A 26,432-nucleotide genomic window follows, 5' to 3' on the forward strand; every position below is an offset into this window, starting at 1 on the left:
TACAAACCTGAAAAGCCTAAAGATATCAGGCTTCAGTTAAGACTTGATTCAGCAACTCAAGGGCAGCAAAGACCCTGGAGGCTTTTCATTTCTCCTCTCTGCGTTACACAACATGTATTTTCTCCAAGTGGCCACGAGATGGCTGCAAGTAGCTTTCAGCACTGTGATGTCCTTGCTCACATCCAAAGAGACAAGAATGTCCCTCAAGTAGCTTCTAAGGAAGAGTGAAGTCGTTTTCTCCAGGATCCTCAAGGAAATGTGCCTTTGTCTTTGAGTAACACTAATTAGGTTCTATGTCCATCCCTGGCCACTCGTGGGGTGGGGTGGCCGTGTCGATAGCCTTAAGTCAGTCAAGCCCCATTCTTGGAACTGGGTGTGAAGTCAGCTTCCCTTCCAGCACAGGGGTTGTGTGAGGGAGGGGTGAACGCCCAGATGGAAATCAGGGTGCTGAGTCAGGAACTAGATGGCATTCGCTCCAGAGCCGCACATTTCCTCAGGAGAGAAGGCTCTTTCCTTTCCTTTCTCTGGTCTTGGAGCGGAAACGGCTTGGCGGCTCAGTTAGCACAGGATGAGACTCCAGGAAAGGACGCAGGGAGTGGGCTCATCTCCAGTCTAACCCCTAGTCTAGCTCACACGTGCCCCCACCCCTACCCCTCACAGTTCACCTGGATAGCAGACCAGGCTTGAGAGCAAGAGCCTATCTAGAAACAGGCGGAGTGCTCTGCTAGAACTCCTTGTCTATGGCTATTTTAGGAACCCCATCGAGTGGCAGCTGCAGGCAGCAGTTGAGCAGGTGGTGGCACAGGAACTGGAGGTTTAGGATGGTGGTCATCTTGTCACCACCAGCACCACTAACTAAGAAAGAGGCACCTGCAGACCGATATGTATACTCACCAGCTTTGTGATGATAACTACATCATTTAATGTTTCTGTTCTTTCTTTTCTTCATCTATAAAGTGGGGATCATGTGATAATAATAACCTCCTTGTCTATTTTGTGTTGAAAAAAGAGGAAATGTTTCTGTTCCCTGTCTCATCTTTTAATCTTGACCTATACAATTGGGAACTTCTACCCCGAGACTTCTGGCTTCCCTTTCTTCTCCCTTGCTAGTTCCTCCCAAAGGAAGGAGGATTTACAGATTGTATTGGTCAGCCACTTATCACTGATAGAGCCACCCTTGATAGCAGGGTTACATCACAGGAAGCATTGAAGGCCAGCACTAATGCTTGGCATAGCCCCCTGCATCATCTTCCTTTCCCATTGCTGTAGGTAAGCAGACACATACATCTTTGAAATTGGTAAACTCAGCCAAAGATCCTTTCAAGATCTGCTCAGCTCTCTGGCCCCGAGAGTGCCCCTTCCAAATTTAGATGGATTGGAGAGAGGAGCCTTCACTTTGACATGGGCTCACCACCTCCAGTTCAGCTTTTACCAGGCCTTTGCATTAGAATCTTGGGTTCTTCAACCCAAATATCCATCAATGATAGACTGGATTAAGAAAATGTGGCACATACATATACACCATGGAATACTATGCAGCCGTAAAAAATGATGAGTTCATGTCCTTTGTAGGGACTTGGATGAAGCTGGAAACTATCATTCTCAGCATTGATGATTGGGGGGAGGGATAGCATTAGGAGATATACCTAATGCTAAATGACGAGTTAATGGGTGCAGCATACCAACATGGCACATGTATACATATGTAACAAACCTGCATGTTGTGCACACGTACCCTAAAACTTAAAGTATAATAATAATAAAATAAAATTTAAAAAAAGAATGTGGCACATATACACCATGGAATACTATGCAGCCATAAAAAAGGATGAGTTCATGTCCTTTGTAGGGACATGGATGAAGCTGGAAACCATCATTCTGAGCAAACTATCACAAGGATAGAAAACTGAACACCGCATGTTCTCACTCATAGGTGGGAATTGAACAATGAGAACACTTGGATACAGGGTGGGGAACATCACACACTGGTGCCTGACATGGGGTGGGGGGAAGGGGGGAGGGATAGCATTAGGAGAAATACTTGATGTAAATGATGAGTTAATGGGCGAAGCACACCAACATGGCACATGTATACATATGTAACAAACCTGCACGTTGTGCACAAGTACCCTAGAACTTAAAGTATAATAATAATAATAATGAAAGAAAGTCATAACAATAATTAAAAAAAAACTTGAGTTCTTGTCCTGCCATCTTTTAATAAAGTGAGAAATCCTTCTCAGCTGGCTACTGATCTTTGTATATGGGCTTCTTTGGCAGGAAATTGGGGGAGGACTTAGGAGTGGGGTGGGGAGAAGGTGGAAATACATGCCAAGGCCTATCTCACTCCCCTATACCCTGCTGGGTTGTGGAGGTGAAATTAAGTTGCATAGTTGAAAGTATTTTAGAAGTGAAACTGAGCACAGATGTCAGGCAGCACTAGCCTCCAGGTGGATGGTGTAAGGAGTGATGCCGTCTCCTAGGAAATGGCTGGTGCAGATGTCAGTTCTGTAAGGAATATTCCCACTCCAGTTACTGGAACTTTGATTATTAGCCGGGAGACTTTTCTCCTCCCAGATGTGGCTTGAATAAAAGTGTGTCCTCACATAAGACATTGAGTGGGCACCGCTCAGAAGCTGACTGATGTTATTGAGTAAAAGGGAGGGTGCCCAGTGCACTAGAAGCCAATACTGCGACACCAGGTTTTGGAGAAAAGAAAAGATTTATGTTGAAAGTGGACTCTCAAGGAGACAGGAGTCAAGTTCAAATCTGTTTCCCTGCACTGGCTTCCAAGCAGTATTTTTATTAGAAAAGGTTCAGGGGTTAGATTCTGAGACTATATAGGTAACTGGTGAAAGGAAACAGGAGGTCTGGGAAGGCCCTGCGCATGTCCAGTTGTCTCTTCCCGCTATCTCATGGGTCACATGTGTGAATTCAGGGGGAGTTAGTATGAAACATGTGGAAATTCGGGCTGGGATGCCAGCAAGCTTGTTCTGTGCAAACTCCAGTCAGCCATCTTAGTTTCCACCGATTCTAGCCAGGTTTTTCTTGATGTCAGCGTCAGAGTCTCAGCAAGTTGTTTCTTTTCTTACCTGCTGTCCTGCAAACAAGAATTTTTGTTAGTCGTTGGTTTCTTTAACTCTTTGGGACACAATTCCAATGTGCCCTACTTGGAGGAACAATTAGTAGCAGATCCTCTCTTCTTCCTCCTCTATGAGAAAACATAACTTTTTGTTAAGTCCACTTCCTTCCAATGTGCTTCAAATTTCAGTGTCTCCTGGGATACTTTGTCCTAACTCTGTCTTTTCATTTTAGCTACACTCACTCTTTTTCTTTCTACTTCCTTTTATTATCCACCCTCTTCTTCCTTAGCTCCAGAATGATTTTCAAACAAATGATGGTACTAAGTCGCTCTCTCTATTGTCACTAATGATGTCATAATCATCTCATTCACATTCAAAGTTCTGTTTTAGTTCTCATCCTCCTTGATGTCCCTGTCATTGTTGTTCGCCATTTTTAAAAAATTATTTAATTTCATCATTGTTTATTTTTAAAAGAACATCCGCAATTGCACTATAATGCCACTATATAGATATCTTTTTGACCTTGTCTAGTCTCTTGACATACTTACTGGTTTTTTTTTTTTACAAAGTTGGAAACAATGTACATATTGTTTCTTGCTTTGTTCTTTCAAGTAATATTATTTCTAGACACATCATACAAGGGTAAAGCTGAAGGAAGCCTACAGATCTCATATGCCCTCTATATTTTACAGGTGAGAAAACTAAGATTTGTTGGAAATGCTCAGTGGAAAGCAGCAGTGGCCAGGACCAGCAATTCCCAAATCCCAGTCAGCCCTCTACCTTGGCTATAGAACCCACAGGAGGGTTTCCCCAGTTTGGAGAGAGCACTTGGGGTGTTTATTTAAAATGTAATTTCCTGAACCTACCACATCACTGAATCAGGATCTTCAATAATGGGGCATACACATTTCTAGTTTTTAAAAAGATACATAGGTGACTCTTCAGCATATTACAATTTGAGGCCAGGTGCAATGATTCATGACTGTAATCCCAATGCTTTGGAAGGGCAAGGTGGGAGGATTTCTTGAACCCAGGAGTTTGAGGTTACAGTGAGGTGTTGCAGTGCCACTGCACTCTACCCTGGGCAACAGAGGGAGAACTTGTCTCAAAAAAATAAAAATACACATGTACCCCTGAACCTAAAATAAAAGTTAAAATAAATAAATAAAAATAAATAAAATTCAAGAACCACCGTTTGAAGAGTTTAAGTCACAGAAGACACAGAGGCAAATGTTCAGCACTATAAACCAGGACTTCTGAGCTGAGCTAGACTACCACAGACTTTGCCAAAACTAGAGGCAACATAAACAGCCAGTTCCTTGTCTAAGCAGAAGAAGTCACCTTCAGGCCTGTCTTACCACAACCAAACCAGTAGAAACCGATGCACTCGTTCATATGAACTATAAGTAGCTTGTTCATGTTACTATAAGTAACTCACACAGTTTCTGGGTTTTTGAGCTATAGGAGAGAAGAGGGAAGAAAGAAATAGCCTAAGAGAGATTCAAGAGAGCTGTTGACACCATCTAAGAAAAAAGTTAACCCAGTCCAGTTGTATTAAATATCACTTTATTCTTCCCAACACATATGCCCTATATGTAGAACAGCATAAAATTGCATGCCTATTACAATTTCTGCCATCTATGGCTTCATTTCAGCCATGGTTTTAAAAGTAGAGCTCTCTGGGTGTATTGTGTGAGTGGCTGCAGGTTGTGGGGGTTGGGGAAACCATGAAGTGTTGGAGAGAGGAGATGGGCTGGCAGTAAACCTTTGAACATGCCTATAAATTAGACCAGTGTTGTATGAACTGCTGGTTGTGATATATTAGAGGGTTTGAAATCAATTTAGTGACCAGCACTTTTATATGGAGTGGAAAGGAATGAAATGGAGAGTAGAACAGAATAGAATAGACCATCACGTATTACTACTATTTTTATTGAGACAGAGTCGTGTTCTGCCACTCAGGCTGGAGTGCAGTGGCATGATCATGGCTCACTGCAACCTCAACCTCCTGGGCTCAAGTGATACTCTTACCTCAGCTACTTGAGTAGCTGGGACTATAGCTATGCCCCACCATGCCCGGACAATTTTTGTAATTTCTTTTGTAATAATGGAGTTTCACCATGTTGCCCAAGCTGGTCTTGAACTCCTGGGCCCAAGTGATCCATCCACCTGAGCCTGCCAAAGTGCTGGGATTACAGGCGTGAGCCACTGCACCAGGCCTACCATTATTACGGGTGATTACGTGTGTGTGTGTGTGTGTGTGTGTATGTGTTTGTGTTTATAAGGAGTCAATGTAAAATTTCCTTTTTTTCAGCCACTTTATTGAGGTATGACTGATCTCACTTACATGTAGAATCTAAAATAGGCAAACTCATAGGAGCAGAAAGAATGATGGTTGCCAGGAACTGGGGTGGGGGGGGGGGGGGGTGGTGGAGAAAAAGGGTTGGTCAAAGGGTACAAAGTTTCAGTCATGCAAGATAAATAAGTTCTGGACATTCCTACCCAGCATAGGACATATGATTGCCAATGCTGACAATACTGAAAATTTGCTAAGAGGATAGATTTTACGTTAAGTGCTCTTACGACAAAAGAAGAAAAAATTAAACATTTTTAGGTAGTGGCCAAAACATTTGAAAACTGCTGTGTATTGGTGGAAAACTGCTGTTTTAGAAGATGAACAAAGTTCAGAGAGGTTGAATCCTTAGCCAAAGGTTACTTAATTTTAGATCTTTTGACTCCAAATCCGGTACTTTTGCCCCTAACACTTCCATGCAGCTCACATTTCCCTTTGCTTGCAGAATCTTCATGTTTTCATTTCTAATGAATGAATATTAGGTTTATATCACATTATTTGTTTTATTATTTCTCTAATATTGAGTATTTTGGTAATTTCACTTTTAGCTATTATAAATAATTCAGCTATAAATATTTTTATAATTGTGTTTTGTTCTTTTTATGAATTGCTCATATAGGCTATATTTTCTGGTATGATTATTCTTGTGGCTCTTCACTCCAAAAAACAACCAATTTACATTTTTACCAGCAACCATTTCACAACAGTCTCACTAGTACTGGATTTTATCATTTATTCTTATACTTGTTTATCTGGTATGTGTTAAATGGCCCCTTACAATTGTTTCCATTTGAATTTCTTTAATTAACTTCCGAGGTTTAGTGTTTTGCCTGTTGGTTTTATGTTGGTTTTCCTGGTGTATGAACTGTCTGTGTGTGTCTTGGTCCCACTGGCAGCCTGGTTTGAATAAAAGCAATATACTTTAGATATTAAACTTTCGATATGCAGCCATATTTATAGCAAACACTTTTTCTTATTTTCTTACAACTCTTTCTGCCTTGGTTTTGTGAATTTTCATTATTTCACCATCTTACTTTATTTTTATTTTTTTATTTTTTGGTGCAGTGGCAAGATTTATTAAAGCGAAAGTGAAAGTAAAGCTTCCACGCGGTGGAAGGGGACCCAGAAGGGATGCTGTTTGTGGCTTGGGTGTCTTATGCTTATATCCCCTTATGACCCCTCCCCTTTCCTCTTTTTGTCCTATAGAATTAGCTTATTTTCTATCCACAGGTTGGCGGGCCTGATTGGTTAAAAACATCAGGCTGCAGTTAGAGCTTAAACTCCCTGTATAATTGGTTGAAATTTCAATCCCTTAGCTTGCAGCTTTGACTCATTTTGGCTTAGGGGAAAGTCCCCTTTGATTGGTTGAAGTTTTAATTCCTTTGCTTGCAGCTATGATTTATTTTGGCTCTTGCAGCTATGATTTATTTTGGCTTAGGTAACGTCCCCTTAGGGAAGTCCCTATTGACCCAAGGAGTCCAGCCAACTTAGCCACTTAGTCCCTCAGTCCCCTCTGTCAACAGGAAAGCCCAAGTGCTGTTTGGAAGTTGGGCGACGATCGTTCTAGCTACTTCCTGCTGAACTGCGGGGTAGAAGGGTAGAAGGGGTAGAAGGAACTGCAGTTCCTGCTGAACTGCAGTTGAGGTTTCCTCCGGAGGGGAGTCTTCAGTGTCGTAGTGCAAGAATGGGTTGGCGGGTCAGTCTAGGGGTCCTCGATAGTAGGTGCTAGTGGTGATCATTTGGGGCTCCATTTGTCGAACCATTTTCAGTTTCATGGATTCTATTCTGGAAGAGACAAATTTTACAAGGAGGTTAAAAATGCAGGGTCCAAAGATAAGCAACATCACAATAGCCATCAAGGGTCGCAAGAAGGGGAGAAGCCAAGGCATCCATTGGTTGACAATACTCCAAGGTCCTGTGTCTTGGAGCGCTTATGCCCGGCACTGTATCTAATCTTGAAGCTCTTTAACCTTCTCGTTGACAATTCCAGATTGATTAACGAAATAACAGCACTCTTCTCCTAGAAAAAGACAGGTTCCATCTCTTTTGGCTGTTAATAAATCTAAGGCTGTCCGATTTTGAAGGGTTACTGCTGCTAAAGAGTTAAGCTGGTTTGTAAGGTGACCAAGCAAATCTGCGACTCATTTCATGTCATCATTTAACTCTTGTGATAATTTGTAATAGGATTGGGTGGAGGTGGTAATGCCTCCAATGCCGGTTCCTAGTCCTCCTAGTATCCCAACCCCAATAATGAATGGCAGGACAGTACAGGTAAGCTGAAATGCTGGGTTTCACGGATCTTTAAAGGCAAATAAAAATTGAGAGTCAGAATGCAGAGGGATGCAGAAGAAAGTGTCCTTAAGATCTAGGACTGTAAGCCATTCTGCTTCCTCTGGTATCTGGGAGAGTAGAGTCTAAGGATTAGGTACAACTGGATACAGAGGAACAACTGCCTCATTGATAATTCTGAGGTCTTACACTAACCTCCATTGTCCGCTGGAGTTTTGTATGCCTAGAATGGGAGCGTTGCATGGACTGTTGGATGGCTTTACTTATCCCTGTGTTTTTAGGTCTTTAACAATCTTTTGTAACCCTTGTTGGGCTTCTGGTCTGAGGGAGTACTGCCTTTGAAAGGAAAGGAGGTAGGATCTTTTAATTTAATTTGAACTCTCCAAGCGTGTTTTGCTCATTGGTATTGTCTTTCCTCTGCCCAGACTTCAGGATTAACTCCTTCCTCCAGTAGAGGGCAGCAAACGGGTATTCCTTCTCCTATATTCAAGTATATAATGGCCCCTGCTTTGGCTAATATGTCCTTCCCTAGTAAAGGAGTAGGGCTCTCAGGCATAATAAGAAAGGCATGTGAGAAAAATAAGGTTCCCCAGTCACACCTTAGGGGGTGTGAGAAATACCTAGTGACTGGCTGTCCTAGGACCCCTTTGATGGTGACAGACCTGGAGGATAGTTGTCTGGGACGGAAGAGTAAAACTGAGAAGGCTGCGCCAGTGTCCAGGAGGAAGTTAGTTTCCTGGCCCTCAATGGTTAAGCTTATCTGGGGCTCTGTAAGGGTGATGACATGCTCTGGCGCCTGCCCCAGGCACCCTCAGTCCTGTTGTTGGACCATCTTGTTAGTGGCCTCTGGCCCAGAGGACCTTCTCCCTCAGGGGCAGTGTGCCGTCCAGTGATCCCCCTGGCACAAGGGACATGGATGAGGGGGCGGCTTATTTTTGCTTGGGCAGTCCTTTTTGAAGTGCCCCTGTAAGCCGCACTGATAACAAGCCCTGTTAGTTGGGTTGCCTGCCCAGCCCTTCTTTCTTTCAGAGCCACCCAAGTTCGTCTGCCTGAGGGCGATGACTAAGGCAGCGGCCTTTTTCTTGTCTCATCTGTCTCGTTCAGCCTGCTCCTCCTGATCCCTATTATAAAACACTGAAGTTGCCAAATTCAATAGAGTTTCCAAATTTTGCTGGGGGCCCAGGCAGACTTTTGAAGTTTTTTTCTTATGTCTGCAGCTGACTGAGTGATAAACTTATCCTTTAAAATTAGTTGGCCTTCAATAGAGTCAGGTGACAAAAGGTATGCTTTCTTAATGCCTCCCTTAACCTCTCTAAAAATGCCGTAGGGTTTTCTTCCTTTCCCTGCATATGGTGGACATCATTGAGTAATTCATTGGCTTTTTTCTGGTCTTTCTTAATCCCTCTAGTATACAAGTCAGTAAATGCCTGTGACTCCAGTCTCCATGCTCCGAATTGAGGTCCCAGTGGGGATCCACATTGGGAACTGCCTGTTGGCCTGTGGGGAATTGTTCCCTTTCTTCTGATGTCATTTTATCATTTACCTGGCTTAGATACCAGAGATCCCCAAACTCCTGGGCTGCAGCTAAGGTGGCCTCTTTTTCATTACGAGTTAATGTTTGACCTAACAACAACATAATCTCTCTGGATGCTAAATCAAAAGATTGTCCTAATTCTTGTAAGACGTCTATGTATCCATCAGGATTATCTGAGAATTTTCCTAGGTCCAGTTTGATCTGTTTTCACCATTTTACACTTTTATATAATCCTACCCATTATTACTTTATAATTTGAATTTCTTCTATTCTCTAAGTCATAAAAATAAATTTCTGATTAATTAGTTAGAAAAAGTATTCTATTTAATTTTTTGTAATATGATTTGTAACTTTCTGATACACATGCACAAAATGTTTAAAAATCCCTCACCTGTGTGGAATATGAGGGTCTAAGTTAAGAACTGAGTGCTAAGAACCTTTTTACTCTTTTTCTGAGTCAGTGGTTCTCAATGAGTGATCCCAGATCAGCAGTATCTAGGAACTTGTTAGAAATATAAATTCTCAGGCCCCTGTTCCACTCCTTCTGAATCGGAAACTCTCAAGAGTGGGGCCGAGTAATCGATGTTTTTTGCTTTGTTTTGTTTTTCTTTTTTGTAGAGACAGGGATTTGTCATGTTGCCCAGGCTGGTCTCAAACTCCTGGGCTCAAGCCATCCTTCCACCTTGGCCCCCCAAAGTGCTGAGATTACAGGCGTGAGTCACTGGCTCAGCCAGTCATCGATGTTTTTACAAGCCCTCCAGGTGATTCTGATGCATGCTAAAGTTTGCATACCTGGGTACGAACTCAACAGCCTCGATTACACTCACTTCTAACTTTTAATTAATTGGTAGTAGACATCATCTGCCTTTGCTAGGCGGTCCCCTTAGGGCCCACAGAGCATCATTTATTCCGTTTATCAAAATGCGTAAAGACAATGTCCCTCCATCCCCACCCCTTATCAGCGTAGCCAATTATAATATATGCCCATGCCTGCAATTTACAGTCTTGCTTGTAGCTACCCTCCGCTGGAAACCCCACTACTACTTCATACTTGTTAAAGTTTGCATGAAGATATTCTTCCGGTATTAGCTTTAAGATATTATGTGTATTTTTATTCTTGCTTATAGGGAATTTCTCAGCTATGCTTTCTGATTATTTCTTACTCTCTTGCGTCTATCCCTAGTGGCTTCATCGCTGATCTTTTTTCTTCTCCCAAGGTCAGTTTTGAAACACTTTTTTTTTTTTTTTTTTGAGACGGAGTTTCACTCTTGTTGCCCAGGCTGGAGTGTAATAGCGTGATCTCAACCTCCGCCTCCCAGGTTCAAGCGATTCTCCTGCCTCAGCCTCCCAAGTAGCTGGGATTACAGGCATGTGCCACCACGCTCAGCTAATTTTGTATTTTTAGTAGAGATGGGGGTTTCTTCATGTTGGTCAGGCTGGTCTCGAACTCCTGACCTCAGGTGATCCACCCGCCTCGGCCTCCCAAAGTGCTGGGATTACAGGCATGAGCCACCACGCCCGGCCTTGAAACACCTTTCAATAGTAAATCTAAGATAGCAAAAGGCAACACTCTTCAAATATTAAACTTTATCAGGAAAATTTCAGAAATTTTCAGGAATATAAATAGAAAATGTCAATGTTGCTAACTAGGAATGCCTTTAGCTATACAGGAGAACTTGCAAAGATCAGGATGTTTTTAGGGTCACAGGAAGTAGTCCAGGTTATGGTTTTACCTCTAGATAGCCACAAAGTAGATTTTATCAGTTTGTCCATAGTTCTTCAGGCCCCTGAAAACCCAACCAATAATGCTGAGCTTCAAACACACCAACGCTATTTGGGACAATCTTCTGTGACCCTCCTTTCTTTGATCCCTTTCACATCTACTCCCATCTATGGAGGCTCACTTTGTCAGTAATAGCATTCCTGCTATTCCTGGTCTAAATAGATGCCACTCACCAGAACTCAACTGGCCTTTGTAATATGAAATGGATGCAATGAAATAGCAATTATATTCCTGTCAGGCCCTGCACCAGCTCCATCACCTTATGTATGGAGAGGACTTTACCAGAAGAGTGATCCTGAGAACCAGGAGCTACCTTTAGAATGCCCCACAATGCATCACAAATATTCACTGGGAGAGCACAAGGGTGTCTCAAACCCGCCTTATGGAGCAGAAAACTGCCTTAAAAGCAAAAGCACCTATCTGTAGGTGGGACAAGCACGTTCATATTCCATGCCTCTAGCAACCAATGAAGTTAAGCTGTAGACATCTCAATGCCTTTTGCAGCCAGGCTCCAGGCCTCTTAACACCTTTTCCCAACTTTCTGCTACTCTAATCCTCTCAAAGCCAATGACTTTCCCATTGTAAACCTCCTCAAGTAGAATCCCACCTGCCCATGTTCCCTTTGTATGCAACCCACACAAGGAGCCTCTGGTGGGCCGGGCATGGTGGCTCATGCCTGTAATCCCAGCATTTTGGGAGGCCAAAGTGGGCAGATCATGAGGTCAAGAGATCGAGACCATCCTGGCCCATATGGTGAAACCCTGTCTCTACTAAAAATACAAAAATAAGCTGGGCATGGTGGTGTGCACCTGTAATCCCAGCTACTCAAGAGGCTGAGGCAGGAGAATCGCTTGAACCCAGGAGGAGGAGGTTGCAGTGAGCCGAGATTGTGCCACTGCACTCCAGCCTGGCAACAGAGTGAGACTCTGTCTCAAAAAAAAAAAAAAAAAAAGAAGCCTCTGGTGTCATCCCAGATTTACAGGAGATTGCAGTGCACATTTACCACACACCTCAGTCTAGAGCCATAGCTCCATGGAAGCATTGAAAGATGTAGGTGTTCTATAGAGGCTGCACTTGAAAAACAGGGCACACTGGGGCAAGTCAACTCTGGGAAAATAGCCACCTTAGTAAATAATTTGCAGAAGTGAGGACAGAGCCATTGCAAAGACATGCTCTGCTCCTTGGATCATCTGTGGAGGCTTCAGGATAATCTTAACTCCCAAAACATTTTAAGATAATTTAGAACAATTTCTTAGCCTCCTCCTCATATAGCTATAAATTATCAATATTTGTATGGGAGGGATGAAGAAATGCATTATTTCATGTTTGAGATGTGGCAAGCCCCTGTCTATGGATTGCATAGAACTTCTGAATTTCACCTGGTCTGAGGGTCCCACAGAGAACTTAATTAACTTGTCACTCAGCAGCTCACTCAGGGATGGGTCCAGGTAACTAGAGCCACCAGAGTGGGGCTGCTGTCCCAGCTACCATCTTGGAAAGTACCACCAGTCTGATTCAGATACAAGTGGATTCTGAGAGTTCTCGGGGATGAAGTTCATAACCCTGAACATATCAGCACCCATCTAAATTAGCACTACAAGCCGGCCATCTCAGGCCTTCCCAGCAAAGTTAGAGATGTAGGCATTCACATGATGTTTTCTATATACCACAGAATGCCATCATATTAACTTATAGTAGTGGCTATACTTTTCTGGTGGCTGAAAGTGACTTCTTTCCAGGAAACCTATGTATTGTATTGAGTATTTGGACATCCAGATCAGTAGTCAAAAGGCTGCTTTGTGGGCAAATAATCAGAGTTTACAGCTTAGATAGTCTTCAAGGATTTCATTTATCCCATGAAAGCCTACTGAAGCCATCCCTACTATGGAGAAAAAAGAATGAGGAGAATGTTTGTGCTCACTAAATGTAGTGTTTCTCTCTCTCTCTCTCCCTCTCTCTCTTTCCCCCGTACACCCCCATCTTTGGAATGTATTGGATTGGATAAATACTAACACATTGTTACTATTCATTTGCCTTTCCTATATGGTAGAATAATTCCAATAATAATGAAATATTAATTGATTGAAATTAATAATGCTTATGTTATTAACGGTTTCATTCCATTTATATTAATTTATTCATTCTTGTAGCAAGTATTTATTGAACTTTTTCTATGTGTCAGGTACTATTCTAGGCACTGGGGATATGGTATGGAAAAAGTAAGAAAGATTTCTGCACCCTTGAGGGCTTACATCCTGTCTCCTATATTTTCCAGAATGCACGCTGTTCACTTTAATTGAATCTGGGTTTTTGACAGCACATCACAGAATGAGGTTAGATATCATTCTTTGAGAATGACTATCCTGGGTTTGAGATCATCTATATATGGACCATGACCATGAAAATGAAATATAGCTTATTTTGGCAATGACCACTATTATCTCGCATTAATATCGCATTTTCTACTTAAAGAAACATTTCGCTTTGGCAGCAAACAGCAATCAATAAACAAGAGATTATCAGTGACATATAGGCAAATGTGGCAGAATTCATATCAGGCTAGGTTTTGTTTTTGTTTTTGTTTTTCAGTGACACGTAAGAAGCACAGCACTTAAATGTAAGGGAATACTGGATTTATAAATGTGATCCAATGGCATTTGGAAATTCTTCCCTGAAAATACATATTCTTGAAATAAACGTACACCTCCCATTCTATATGCATTTTATGAGCATGAATAAAAAGAAAATAATGATTCCATAATTTCATGCAAGACCCAGAATTTTTCTTCACTGTAAACAAGATGTGCACGTTAAACAAGCAGTACATGTTACCTGAGCACTATTCTGTTAACACGTGCGCTGTCTTTGTGATAATATCATATCTGCATCAGAATCGTGACTGATGCTGTTGGCTCCCTTCCCAACAACATTCCTTGCATCATTCCTTGCAAGCAGAATCATTATTTTCTTTGAGTGGTTTAAGGAGAAAGACCTCCTTCTGAACCCGGAAGATGAATCATGATTAGTCTATGACCTCATCTTCCTTGCCAGTGATTGGCAGGCATGAATATTTGATGTATTCTGGCCAATGAGGGATGAGGAGGAATCCTCCTGGGGGCTTATGGGAAGGGTTTTCTCACTCATAAAAAGAGACAAAGAGAAAGCAACTTTTTTCCTGCCTTTGAATATTATGGATTGAGGATGGGATGCTTGAAGTTGCTGTCTTGCAACTGTGAGGGGACAGACCTGACCTGAGAACAAAATCTAAAACCAAAATCTAAAACCATACAGATGTTGACAGCGCACAAAAATGAAAAGAACGTGAGTCCTTGATGTCTTTTAGCCACTGAATTAACCATCTTGGAATCACTCCAAACTTATTTTATAATAAGTTCATATTATTATATTATATGTGATATATATTATATTTATATAATAAAATTATATTATATATTTACATAATAAAACCCTTATAATTTAAGCCAGTGATCTCCAAAATGGAAGAAAGAAAACAATAGAAAATCAATTTCTTTCTATGTGTTAACACCTCATTTTTTAAAAGCATATTTAAAATACAAATTGAAATCAGTAGCTCCACTTAGTCTATTATTTGTCAGAAAGCTGTGTCTCCAGACAGAGCCAGGAGACAGGAGTGGGAGTTTCATAAGCATAATGCGACTTTTGACGTATTATAATTTACCTATGCCCAATTAAGTGGACTCAAAGATTATATTTTCTTAAATAATATAATTTTCAAAATTTAGGCAGAGTATTTTTTAAAGGATGTTTGGAAATGTTTTCATTACTATGTATTTTGTTGCTAAAAGTATGTCATTGTGTCATCATGCATAAGACCACAAATTTATCCGACTTTTCAAAAATCTTTCTAACAGAGTATTTCAGTGGGTTTTGAGCAAATTTATTAAAAATAAAAGCTAAGCTTCCAATAATAATTTTCAAGATCAATGTTTTTCATTCGGGGAGTTGGTAATGTACTGACCAGTTTCACAATTTGGGGATGGGACTGACATACTAATTCTACCCTCCCTTCAACCCCCGGTCATCACTAATCTCTTTACTGTCTCCATAGTTTTGCCTCATCCGGAATGTCATGTAGTTGGAATCATACAGTATGTAGGGTTTTAAGACTGACTTTTTTCACTTAGCAATACGCATTTAAGCTTCTCTATGTTTTTTCGTGGCTTGGTGGTTTATTTCTTTTTAGCTCATTTCTTTTTTTTTTTTTTTTTTTTTTTCGAGACAGTCTCACTCTGTCGCCCAGGCTGGAGTGCAGTGGTGCGATCTTGGCTGACGGCAAGCTCTGCCTCCCGGGTTCATGCCATTCTCCTGCCTCAGCCTCCCAAGTAGCTGGGACTACAGGCGCCCGCCACCACACCTAGCTAGTTTTTCGTATTTTTAGTAGAGACGGGGTTTCACCATGTTAGCCAGGCTGGTCTCGATATCCTGACCTCGCAATCCACCCCTAGCTCATTTCTTTTTATTGTTGAATAATATTCCATTTATTCATTCACCTATTGAAATACATTTTGGTTACTTCCAAGATTTACTTCCAGCAATTATTAATAAAGCCGTCATAAACATTTTATGTGTTTTTATTACCATTTGGTAAAATACCATTCTTAAGAAATGACAGCCAGTTATGAACTTCTTTCATTTAGATCTATGAACATTTGCAAAGGATTTTTTCTACTCTGACAGCCACCAAAACCTAGTACAAAAACAAATTTAGACTCTCAGATGGTTTAATTTTTGAAATTTTTTCAAGTTTCAAAAAAAAGCAGAGTACCCCCGCTAAAAATGTCAGTAATAAGTATAAAACCTGGAACTGTTTCTAAAGTTTATTTATATTTATTATATTGTTAAAATTGTATTTTTATATACATTTATAAAATGTATAAAATTGTATTTTTATATACGTTTATAAAATGTACATAACATATTGATACAGGTAATGTGTATACTTTATATATAAATGAATACATACTTTTATATAAATTGTTGAGTGCATTCTCAAACAATTTTTCTTTTACTGTTAGGTGTGCACAATCAAGAAAACATATAGGCCAGCCACAGTGGTGCCCAGCATTTTGAAAGACCAAGTGGGAGGATCGCTTGAGGCCAGGAATTCAAAATCAGCCCTGGCAACATAGCAAGAACCCATCTCTATGAAACCATTTAAAAATAGCTGGGTATGGTGATGTGGGCCTGTAGTTCCAGCTATTGGGGAGACTGAGGTGGGAGGATCCCTTGAGCCCAGGAGTTCGAGGTTGCCGTAAGCTATGATCGTATCACTGCACACTCCAGCCTGGGGGACAGAGGGAGTCCCTGTCTTGAAAAACAAACAAAAACCCACACATATATTTTAACTGAGTTTTCTATTACTTGTAGCCAAAATATCCTTCTTTAGTGCTTTACTTAGAAATGGCTTTCACATACACTTTTAAAAAATAATAGACTGTTTTCGATAATAGTTTTAGGTTTATAGGAAATTGAACAGAAAATAGTTTCCAAATACACTTCCCACCCAACCCCCATTTTCCTTTATTATTAATGTTTTGCATTAGTGTGGCACATTTGTTACAACTGATGAACGAGTATGAACTAAAACCTGAAATTTATTAGAATTAGAATTTACTCTTGTGCATTCACGGGTTTTGACAAACGTGTCCACCCACCCTTACAGTACATCCTTACAGCACAGTTTCACTGCCTAAAAATCCTCTCTGCTCCATCTACTACTCATTTTACCCTCCCTTCAACCCCTGGCCATCACTAATCTTTTTACTGTCTCCGTAGTTTTGCATCTTCCAGAATGTCATATAGTTGGAATCATACAGTATGTAGCACTGTAAGACTGTTCACTTAGCAATATGCATTGAAGTTTCTCCACGTCTTTTCGTGGCTTGATAGTTCATTTCTTTTTATCATTGAACAATATTCCATTTATTCATTCACCTATTGAAAGACATCTTGGTTACTTCCAAGTTTTGGCAATTATTAATAAAGCTGCTATAAACATTTGTAAGCAGGTTTGTGTTTTCAACTCATTTGGGTTGAAATATTTTCTCTCAGTTTGAGGCTCATCTGTCATTCTCTTAACAGTGTCTTTCACAGAGCAAAACTTTTTAAGTTGAATGTGTTGGGAAAAAGCTGAGTGTTGGGAGGGAAACTGAAGCAGGGCTTGCCTAATGTCCTCTGGAATGTGTCTAGACTTGCTGGCTCCTTGCTTCTAGCCCCCGTAGGCTCCTAGTCTCCTATTCCCATTATCTCAAGTAGCAGAACATGTTCCATATAAATGCTGAACCATCACAGCTGTAAATCATGTGCTTAATGCAATGTGCCCTTTTGACCTCCAAATTCTCACCACCTGTTTCTTTCTTGGATTACCAATAAATAGCGTGGGCTCCCAGAGCTTGGGGCCTTCGCAGCCTCTGTACACTAGATGGTGTCCCACCTGTCTCTCTCGAACTGTCTTTTTCTCAATCCTTTGGCTCCGCTGGACTTTGTCACCCCCATGACCTGGTGTTGGGTCTGATCACCCCAACAGAATGAAGCTTCTCTTGCCAATATTTTCCTTCATTGATCATCCTTTGGTGTTGTATCTAAAAAGTCATCCCCAAAGCAGAGATCATCTAGATTTTACCTGTGATATCTCCTAGGGGTCTTATAGTTTTATATTTTACAGGTAAGTCTATGATCCATTTTGAGTCAATTTTTGTGAAAGATATAAGGCCTATGTCAGGATTCATATTTTTACATGCTGATGTACATGTGTTCCAGCACTATTTGTTAAAAAACAACTATCCTTTCTCCATTGAATTGCCTTTGCTCCTTTGCCAAAGATCAGTTAACTGTATTGGTATGGGTTTATTTCTGACTTCTCTCGTGTTCTATCGATCTATTTGCCTCTTCTTTTGCCAATACCACACTGTCTTGATAACTGTAGTTTTATAGTATGTCTTGAAGCTGGGTACTTTCAGTCCTCCAAGTTTGTTTCTCAATATTGTGTTGGCTATTCTGTGAGGGTTTTTTTTTGTTGTTGTTGTTGTTTGTTTTGCCTTCCCCTATAAACTTTAATTGTCATTTTTATTTTTATTTATTTTTTTGACGGAATCTTGCTGTCTCACCCAAACTGGAGTGCAGCGGTGCAGTGGTGCAATCTCAGCTCACTGCAACCTCCTCCTCCCAGGTTCAAGCAGTTCTCCTGCCTCAGCCTCTGAGTAGCTGGGATTACAGGCACCTGCGACCTTGTCTGGCTAATTTTTGTATTTTTAGTAGAGATAGGGTTTTGCCATGTTGGCCAGGCTGATCTTGAACTCCTGACCTCAGGTGGTCCACCCACCTTGGCCTCCCAAACTGCTGGGATTACAGGTGTGAGCCACCACACATGGCCCCTATAAACTTTAGAATCAAGTTATAGATAACACGTATGCACTCTTTGAAATTCACAACTCTGACACAGTGGTATGGCAAAGGTCATTTAATTTACCCATTCAGGGTGAGCTGAGGCCCAAGGCAGTTAAGAATTTGTCCAATGTCATAAACAGACTCAAATTCAGGCCTCCACTGCCAAACCCCCATCATTTTTCTCTCTACTGTATCTCCAGACGGAACAATGAAACATGTCCATGTACTGGCTCCAGCTGATTGCCTCACATACCTGGCCTGGATGCAAAACAGAACCCAGTATTTATCAGAAACACAGATCTACTGCACAGCAACCTGCCTGTAAAGCTACCAACAGTTCAGAGTGACTGGGAAACTGACAGCTTGTGGTGTTAAGAGGGCAGGGAATGAGGAAGTTGGCACCTCCACATGCCAGAAATGAGAGCGGTCAAGCTGTTAGAATGTGGCTCCCTGAACTGTCCTTCAAAAACCAAATGGCTCACTGGAACTATCATTAAGATACTAAGATACCAAGTAAATTGTCTGTGCTAAAATACAGCTATCCCTTGATCTTAAATCCCTTGCTATTTCACAAGTACATCTCTAAAGCTGAGTGGGAAATTAGTCTCTTGTATCATGTATGACACGTGACACTTCTTCCCAAACTGAAATCTAAAAAAATCTATTTTTCTATATATTTTTTTCTTGTTAGAGAAATAATACCAGTTTTAGGAAAAAAATGTAAAAATGCAGAAAACTATAAGAATAAAACCAAAATCATTTATTTGTATCACACTAAGGTAACCACCATTACAAATTTAGTGTTTTCCTTTTAGTATTTGTTCTATGTTTATGCCTAGTATCTGAGGATTGTTCTTTTTAATTAATTTTAATTAATTATTTCACTTGGCCCACTGTATTGGGATGTGTGTATATCTGAATTTCTTGTTACAGTATCATAGGCATTTCCTATGACATTGCATATTTTCATGATGACTTTCAATGGTTGCATTATATTCTATCATATGGCTCAATAATTATTCATTTAATAATTCTGCTACTGTTAGAAAATTTGCTACTCAAAGCACAGTCTTGTACATGTCTTCATTTATATCTCTGATCTCAAAATTGTCCTTAAGTAAGGACAAGGATGCTTTTTGTCTTAGGAGGCAGCTCTCTTCAAAGATTTTGTTGTCAGTTTTGTCAAAATGTGTGTGTTTTTAACACATTAATGCCATATTTTTCCCACTGTCTTCACATCTGAAAATAATGTAAGACGCTTGTCTCTTTTCCATCAGTTTGTTTGTTTTTACCCTTCTGGTAGCTCTCAGCCAGATACAAATGTCTTTTTTTAAAGTTAAGATAGAGATGTGGGACAGTGACCTTTAAAATGGAGATCCTCAAATGAAAACTAAACCAAGTAACTGTCAAAAAACAAAAAACAAAAAACAAAAAAAACCCATACAGACTTGTCATTAATAAGGACCTGCCAGACAGAGCTTGCCAATGGTTTCAATGCTTCTGTGCATAAGAATTACTGAGATGGCCTGAAAAACTTTCTCTTCCAATTTCAATGAGTTGAAGTTTCTCACTTTTGAAATGTGCGAATATAAACATGATAAAATGATAATGAAATGGGAAAAAAAGCCAACTTATTTTTCTCTTCTTCCCTCTTCTGAGAATATATAAGGCTGATGGCTGAACTCTTTCTTTTGCCATCTTAATTACCTTTTTCTGTCCAGTTTATCAAATCTGTGCAGTCATTTGCATTGAGTGATTGAAATCATCTAAGGCACTACACTGACTATATTTTTAAAGCAATGTTTAAACTGTATATATAAAGTGTCTTAAGGTGGAGGGGGTAATTGATTGACTACTGGTATAATTTTGAGTCACCAAAGAGCACATCAACCTTAATATACTTTCCCACAGCCCCAGTCACTTCCATATTATGTGACCTTTATTACAAGAAAGGAATACTATAGGCTAAAATTTCTTGTAGATACATGCAAAAATGCTCAGCAAAATATTAACAAATGAAGCCAGCAACATACATAAAGAATGACAAAATGGAGTGTATTCTAGGAATACAAGAATAGTTTAGCATTTGAAATCGATAAGTATAATTCATTATATTAACAGAATAAACAAACAGTGCAATATGAACTTCTCAGTAGATGAAGGAAAAGCAATTAGCAAAATTCAATATCCACTTATGATAAAAAAATCAGCAAACTGGAAATAGAAGGAAACTTCCTCAATCTGATGAAAGGCATCTATTAAAAAATCTATAGTTTACATTAAATTACCTAAACTCTGAACATTCTCCCACTAAGATTGGGAATAGGGAAAGATGTCTGTTCTCATCATTTCTACTTAACATTATGCCAAAAGTCCTAACCAGTGCAAGAAGGCAAGAAGAAAGAAAGGACATAAAGATTGGAAAAGAAGAAGTAAAACATTATTTGAAGACCATATTATTTTTTATGTAGAAAGTTCTAAGAAATTGAAACAAAAATTAATAGAACTAAAACATAAGTTTAGCAAGATCTCAGGATATGAGGTCAACATGCAAAAATCAATTGTACAGTATTTCTATATACTAACAGCAAACAATTGGAAACATTTTTATTCATTTGTAATAGTGTCAAAAATAAAATGCTCAGGAATAAATCTGACAAAAGACATGCAAAATATGTTGAAAACTACAAAACGTGGGCTGGGTGTGGTGGCTCACGCCTGTAATCCCAGCACTTTGGGAGGCTGAGGCAGGAGGATCATTTGAACTCAGGAGTTGTAGACCAGCCTGGGCAACATGGTGAAACCCCATGTCTTGCAAACATACAAAAAAAAATCAGCCAGGCATGGTGGTGTGCACCTGTGGTCCCAGCTACTAGGGAGGCTGAGTTGGGAGGACCACTTGAGTCTGGGAGGTGGAGGTTACAGTGAGCTGAGATCACACCACTGCACCCCAGCCTGGGTGACAGGGTGAGACCCTGACAAAAAAAAAAAAAAAAGAAAAAACATTACTGAGTAAACATTTAAAAGACCTAAATAAATGCAGAGATATACCATTTTCATGGAACAGAAGGCTCAATACTGCTAAGATGTCAGTTCTTCCCCTATTGATTTATGGAGCCAATGCAACCCCAGTGATAATACCTATATCTATAAGGTATACCTCACACCTGTATAAGTATAGGTCAATTGATTTTTTTTTTTTTTTTTTTTTTTGAGATGGAGTCTTGCTCTGTTCCCCAGGCTGGAGTGCAGTGGTGCAATCTTGGCTCACTGCAACCTCCACCTCCTGTGTTCAAGAGATTCTCCCACCTCAGCCTCCCAGTAGCTGGGATTACAGGCATGTGCCACCACGCCCAGCTAATTTTCTGTATTGGTCAATTGATTTTAAACAAAGATGCCCAATAAATTCAATGAAAAAAGGGAAGTTTGTTCAACAAATGATGCTGGAACAATTGAACACACACACACAAATATATATTTGAGTATGTGAACATATATGTGTGTGTATATAAATATATATATATATATATGTAAAGATAAAGCTTGGCCCCATCTTATACCCTACCTACAAAAAAATTAATTTGAGGTAAGTTATATACCCTAATATAAGAGCTAAAATGATTACACTTTTAGTAGAAAACTGAGTAATATTATAAGCTAAAAAAATCCTAAGCTCCCTAACTGAACAGACCCCCTCTTAGCCAAGGGGACCCCAGTGAAACCCACAAATCTGAGTTCTTTGTTATGATGAGAAGCGAAGTCAGTCACGCCTCATCATGGAGCGTAGGCACAAATGACCAACATTAATGTTAAAATAGAGGTCATAAGACTGACAAAACAGGCTTTTTGTGGCAATAGAATATCAAATTACAAAAAAACCTAAGTCTATGCAAGGCCAGGGTTAAGTCACACACCATAAAATCCCGTTAATGTCTCTCTCTCTGTGTGTGTGTGTGTGTGTGTGTGTGTGTGTGTGTGTGTGTGTGTGTGTGTGTGTGAGAGTGTGTCTGTTTTAAGTAACCTGGTATAATGTGGCTTACCTTCCAACCAGACTCTAGTGTAGCATCACATGACAGATAGCAGACTGTGTATCTTAAGCTTTTTTTTTTCTACTGACTTCAAGTATTTAGATAAAGCTTCGCTGTTTCAAACCAATTGCTAACTAAAGGACACCTAAAACCCACCTATGACTTTAAGCCCCTACTTTGAGATGTCCCACCTTTTCAGGCCAAACCAATATATACATTCCATTGATTTATGATTTTACCTGCAATTTCAGTCTCCCTGAAATATATAAAGCCAAACTATAACCCGATTGCCTTGGGCTCACATTTTCAGGACCTCTTAAGACTGTGTATCCCTGAGCTGCAGTCACTCATATTGGCTCAGAAAAAAACTCTTTAAAACGTTTTATAGAGTTTAAGCTATATTCTGTTAATATCTTGTGAGATTATAAAAATACATATATATGGCCTCTGCCCTGGTTTCCTGGCACATCTCTCTGAAAACCCTTGGAATCTCCAAAGTGAAGTTTTTTCAAAATATGCTAATAAGATGACTGATGGGTGGGGACTCCTGAAGAGATGGGGACTGATTGCCAGAGGAACCAATCACGTGATTAGGGGTTGGAACTTTCAGCACCACCCCCAATCTCCAGGATGGAGGGGCTGAAGATTGAGTTAATCACCAATGGCCAATAATTTAATCAATCGTGTCTCTGTAGTGAAGTCATTATAAAACCCTAAAGGACAGGGTTCAGACAGCTTCTAGGTTGCTGAATACGTGCAGGGAGGGTGGTGTACCACAACTCCTGGAGGAAAGAAAAAGCTGAAGAAAAAAGTTTTTAAAAATGGCAGCCCAAGATGGCTGCAGGCAGGATATACAGTTAATAACTGTGAACAATTAATATAAACTAGGCCTATGAACAAAAGCTGAAATCTCAGCCTGCAAGCCTAGAATATGTCAAATATTCCACTGACCTGTGTTGATATCAACCTTGCCTATAGATGAAGAATAAAGGCAAGATAAAATCAATCATCCCTCCCCAGACCCCGAGATGCCTACATACATGTTAATCTTTTACCCTATATACCTGAACCACATATTTGCTTTATCTTATTTATAACAACACTGAGCACCATTTAGAGTTGTAAGAATGTTACCTTTCCTTCTCGGCCACCTTCTCATTTTCTGTGAAAGAGAATGTATAAGTACTGTGCTTTGGGTAGTCCACTCCGGGACACATTCTTGGTTTGCCCTGAGACTCTGTTTCCAGGGTACAGTTAAGAAATTCTGACATTCTGGGATGGGCCATTTGGAGGTGTATTTGCATAAGGACCAATGTAAACTTGGGAGAAGTTATCTAGAGGACTTTTAGACAAATGGTCAGATCTTAAGGCTCCTCAATTAGGACTCTCAACCAAAAGGAAGATCATTGTCCACCTCTAGGAGAGCCCAAGATAGCAAAGAACTTACCCAGAGGTAAGAAGGCCCCAGGACACTGGTTGATTGGAGGGGGAGAAAGATGCTTTTGAATGTGACACTGTGTTGGTCCTTATAGACGTCCTCTGATCAGATCAAATGGAGTTGGTCTTAAGTTTCCTGATGGAGGGAGCTATAAAAAAATGGGAAAACAAAATCACATGTTAGTGAATCCTCGTAAGTGACAGCAACACTACTGAGAGAGCCCTTCCCCATCTCAGGAGGTGTGATACTGACAAGGTGAAGCTCCAATGGCAATACCAAGGTCAATCCATGAGGCAGGCATAGTAACATTTTTAGGAAACTGAGCAAGCCAATAAATTGCATTATTTTCTTCCAACAAATTCCTGAATGAATTGAAAAAGAAGATACAGGGATGAGGTGGATGAAGAGGAAATGATTATTTTTATTACTATTGAAGTTGATGTAGAAGAATGTGAGTTTTATCTGGAGGCAGATGGAATTCCCAAGACTAAACTCCAGAACTAGACAGACTTACCTACTCAGCCACAGGTAGTTCCAGACCCAAACCAGTTTTCATAATTAAATTTCCCCGGTTATCCTTGCATTGCTATGGTCTGAGAAAGCAACAACTGTACCTTTTTTATTTTTTAATTATGGAAAGTATAAAACATTACAAGAGTATAATAAACCTCAACGTAACTGTGAACCAAAAGGTTAAATAACGGGGCCTCCAAATAACCCACCCTAGAAGGTCAGAATTTCTTAACTGACTCTGCAGATGAGGCTTTCTCCTGTCAGAGTTGTAGATTTATAAGAAATGGATCTCTGAGGATCTCTCCTCAGCCAGAAGACTAGGTCAGAGAGATTGGGTGACTATCAAGGATTCCCAACTAGGAAATAGCATAGGTTAAGTAGAATTGAGATACTCTAATTCCCAATCCAGAATTAAAAGTCTTATCTATAAAGATACGCTCTTAAGGAATTTTTTGTTTGAATGAAAGGAAAGAAACCCAATGCAAACTAGTTTAAACTCAAAATGGAATTTATTGGAAGGAGACTGAGGTAGTTCACAGAATCAAAAGAAAAAATACTAGAAACAAGGATACACTGAAAATTTCAGGGAATAGAAGTGTGGACACAAATACCGTTAATACTCTTTGTCTCTCTTCTCATTTTTTTTTCTTATGGATAGTTCCTCAGAAATTTCATACCAATAATAAAGTCCTTGGGATTACAGATGTGTTTTAAAACTAAATTAGCGCAAATTATGGTTATTCTTATAAATGCATTAGAATTATATTTATATTGAAGTGCACAGGATGTTTTTTCCTCTTTTTTCCTGGTATTACATTTAGAAAATTTACCATTAAAAAATTTTAAAAGGTGACACCTTGATACTTAATTGTTCATCTTTCCTGGGACAAGTTATCACACTTATCTCAGTCTGCGTTAACATTGGCTTATTTCAGTATCAGACTCCTCCACTAGATAGTCTCCTTTCCAGCTTTAGGTTTGCCACTCCCATTGAGTATCACTGCATTTCATTTGCACCCTCACCAGTCAGGAAGATTAAGTTAAAATTCACTTTCTGTTGTTTATGTTACAAAAACAATAAGTATTTTTTCACACACATCCTGTCCCACCAACCTACCACTCTTTGGTGTGTGGGATGTTAGGAAAGGCAGTCATGGGCAGTTTGTTGGACCCTTGCAAGCTGTGTAAGAATGTACATTGGGCCTGGCACACTTCCTTTCATGCTGATAAGGACCCTTTATGGCCTGTGCTGGGCTTATTGTCTTCTTTGGGAGGATTTCTCCCTATTCCGGGCTTGATGTGTACTTCAGTGTTCTGCTTAAAGTATATGGGTTATATGGCCCCTGGCCAACCACACTGCTCTGGAGGAAATGGGTCCTTTACTTGCAGCACAAGAAGGGTGCATGCAGACCATCTCCCTGCGTCATCTGCAAGGTGAGACCTGCTGGCCATGGGGGACCCATGCTTACTATTAAGCCTGATCTTGTCTCTTCGCTATGTGAGTAAAGCCTTGTTCCCTCCAGTGCCTGTGACTTGATTCTTTGAGTCTTTCCCGGTGATCCCGATGCCTGCAAACCATGCAATGGGTTGACATCTGGGGCCTCTTGCTCCTGGTGGCAGGCATTGTTATGCTCTTTCCTATCCTCCCCACAGTGGGACTTTCCTAGAAAGAGTGGCAGGGGTCACTTGCTCAGCAGAGGGGGATGTTGGGAGCATGTGGGATATGCCCTTCCTGCATATCACTTGAGAAACACTATCTATAGAACATACTTATTTTAATTCCTTGCCATTCCTACCTTTTCATAGATGCCCAATACATGGTACTTGAAGTAAATTGGCCTGTAATAAATACCACCTCAAAGATCCCGCTGGGCAACTCGGAGAGCCGCAGCCCCACTCCTAGAGCCATTTCTGCGGCATCTTCTCTATGGAAGAGGAGGATGCTCCTTCACCTCAGCCCTGACCCCCCAGGGACAAAGGTGG

General features: G+C 40.3%; 1 long non-coding RNA gene across 4 annotated transcripts in view; it reads right to left on the minus strand.

Moving 5' to 3' along the window:
• Positions 1 to 5,496: 5,496 nt before the first annotated feature.
• LOC115936285 (uncharacterized) overlaps positions 5,497 to 26,432 on the minus strand; it is a 33,371-nt gene continuing 12,435 nt past the window's right edge. For 3 of the 4 annotated variants that reach the window (XR_004071799.3, XR_008669600.2, XR_008669599.2), the window contains exons 2-3: positions 23,946 to 24,084; positions 5,497 to 7,221 (exon numbers count right to left, since the gene is read on the minus strand). This is a non-coding gene — a long non-coding RNA (uncharacterized lncRNA). Of the gene's footprint in view, positions 7,222 to 23,945; positions 24,085 to 24,188; positions 24,302 to 26,432 lie in introns of those variants that run through there. The other variant, XR_008669598.2, reaches the window with a different exon arrangement.

This window comes from Gorilla gorilla, chromosome 9 (assembly GCF_029281585.2).
Source record: "Gorilla gorilla gorilla isolate KB3781 chromosome 9, NHGRI_mGorGor1-v2.1_pri, whole genome shotgun sequence".
Classification (NCBI taxonomy): Eukaryota; Metazoa; Chordata; class Mammalia; order Primates; family Hominidae; genus Gorilla; species Gorilla gorilla.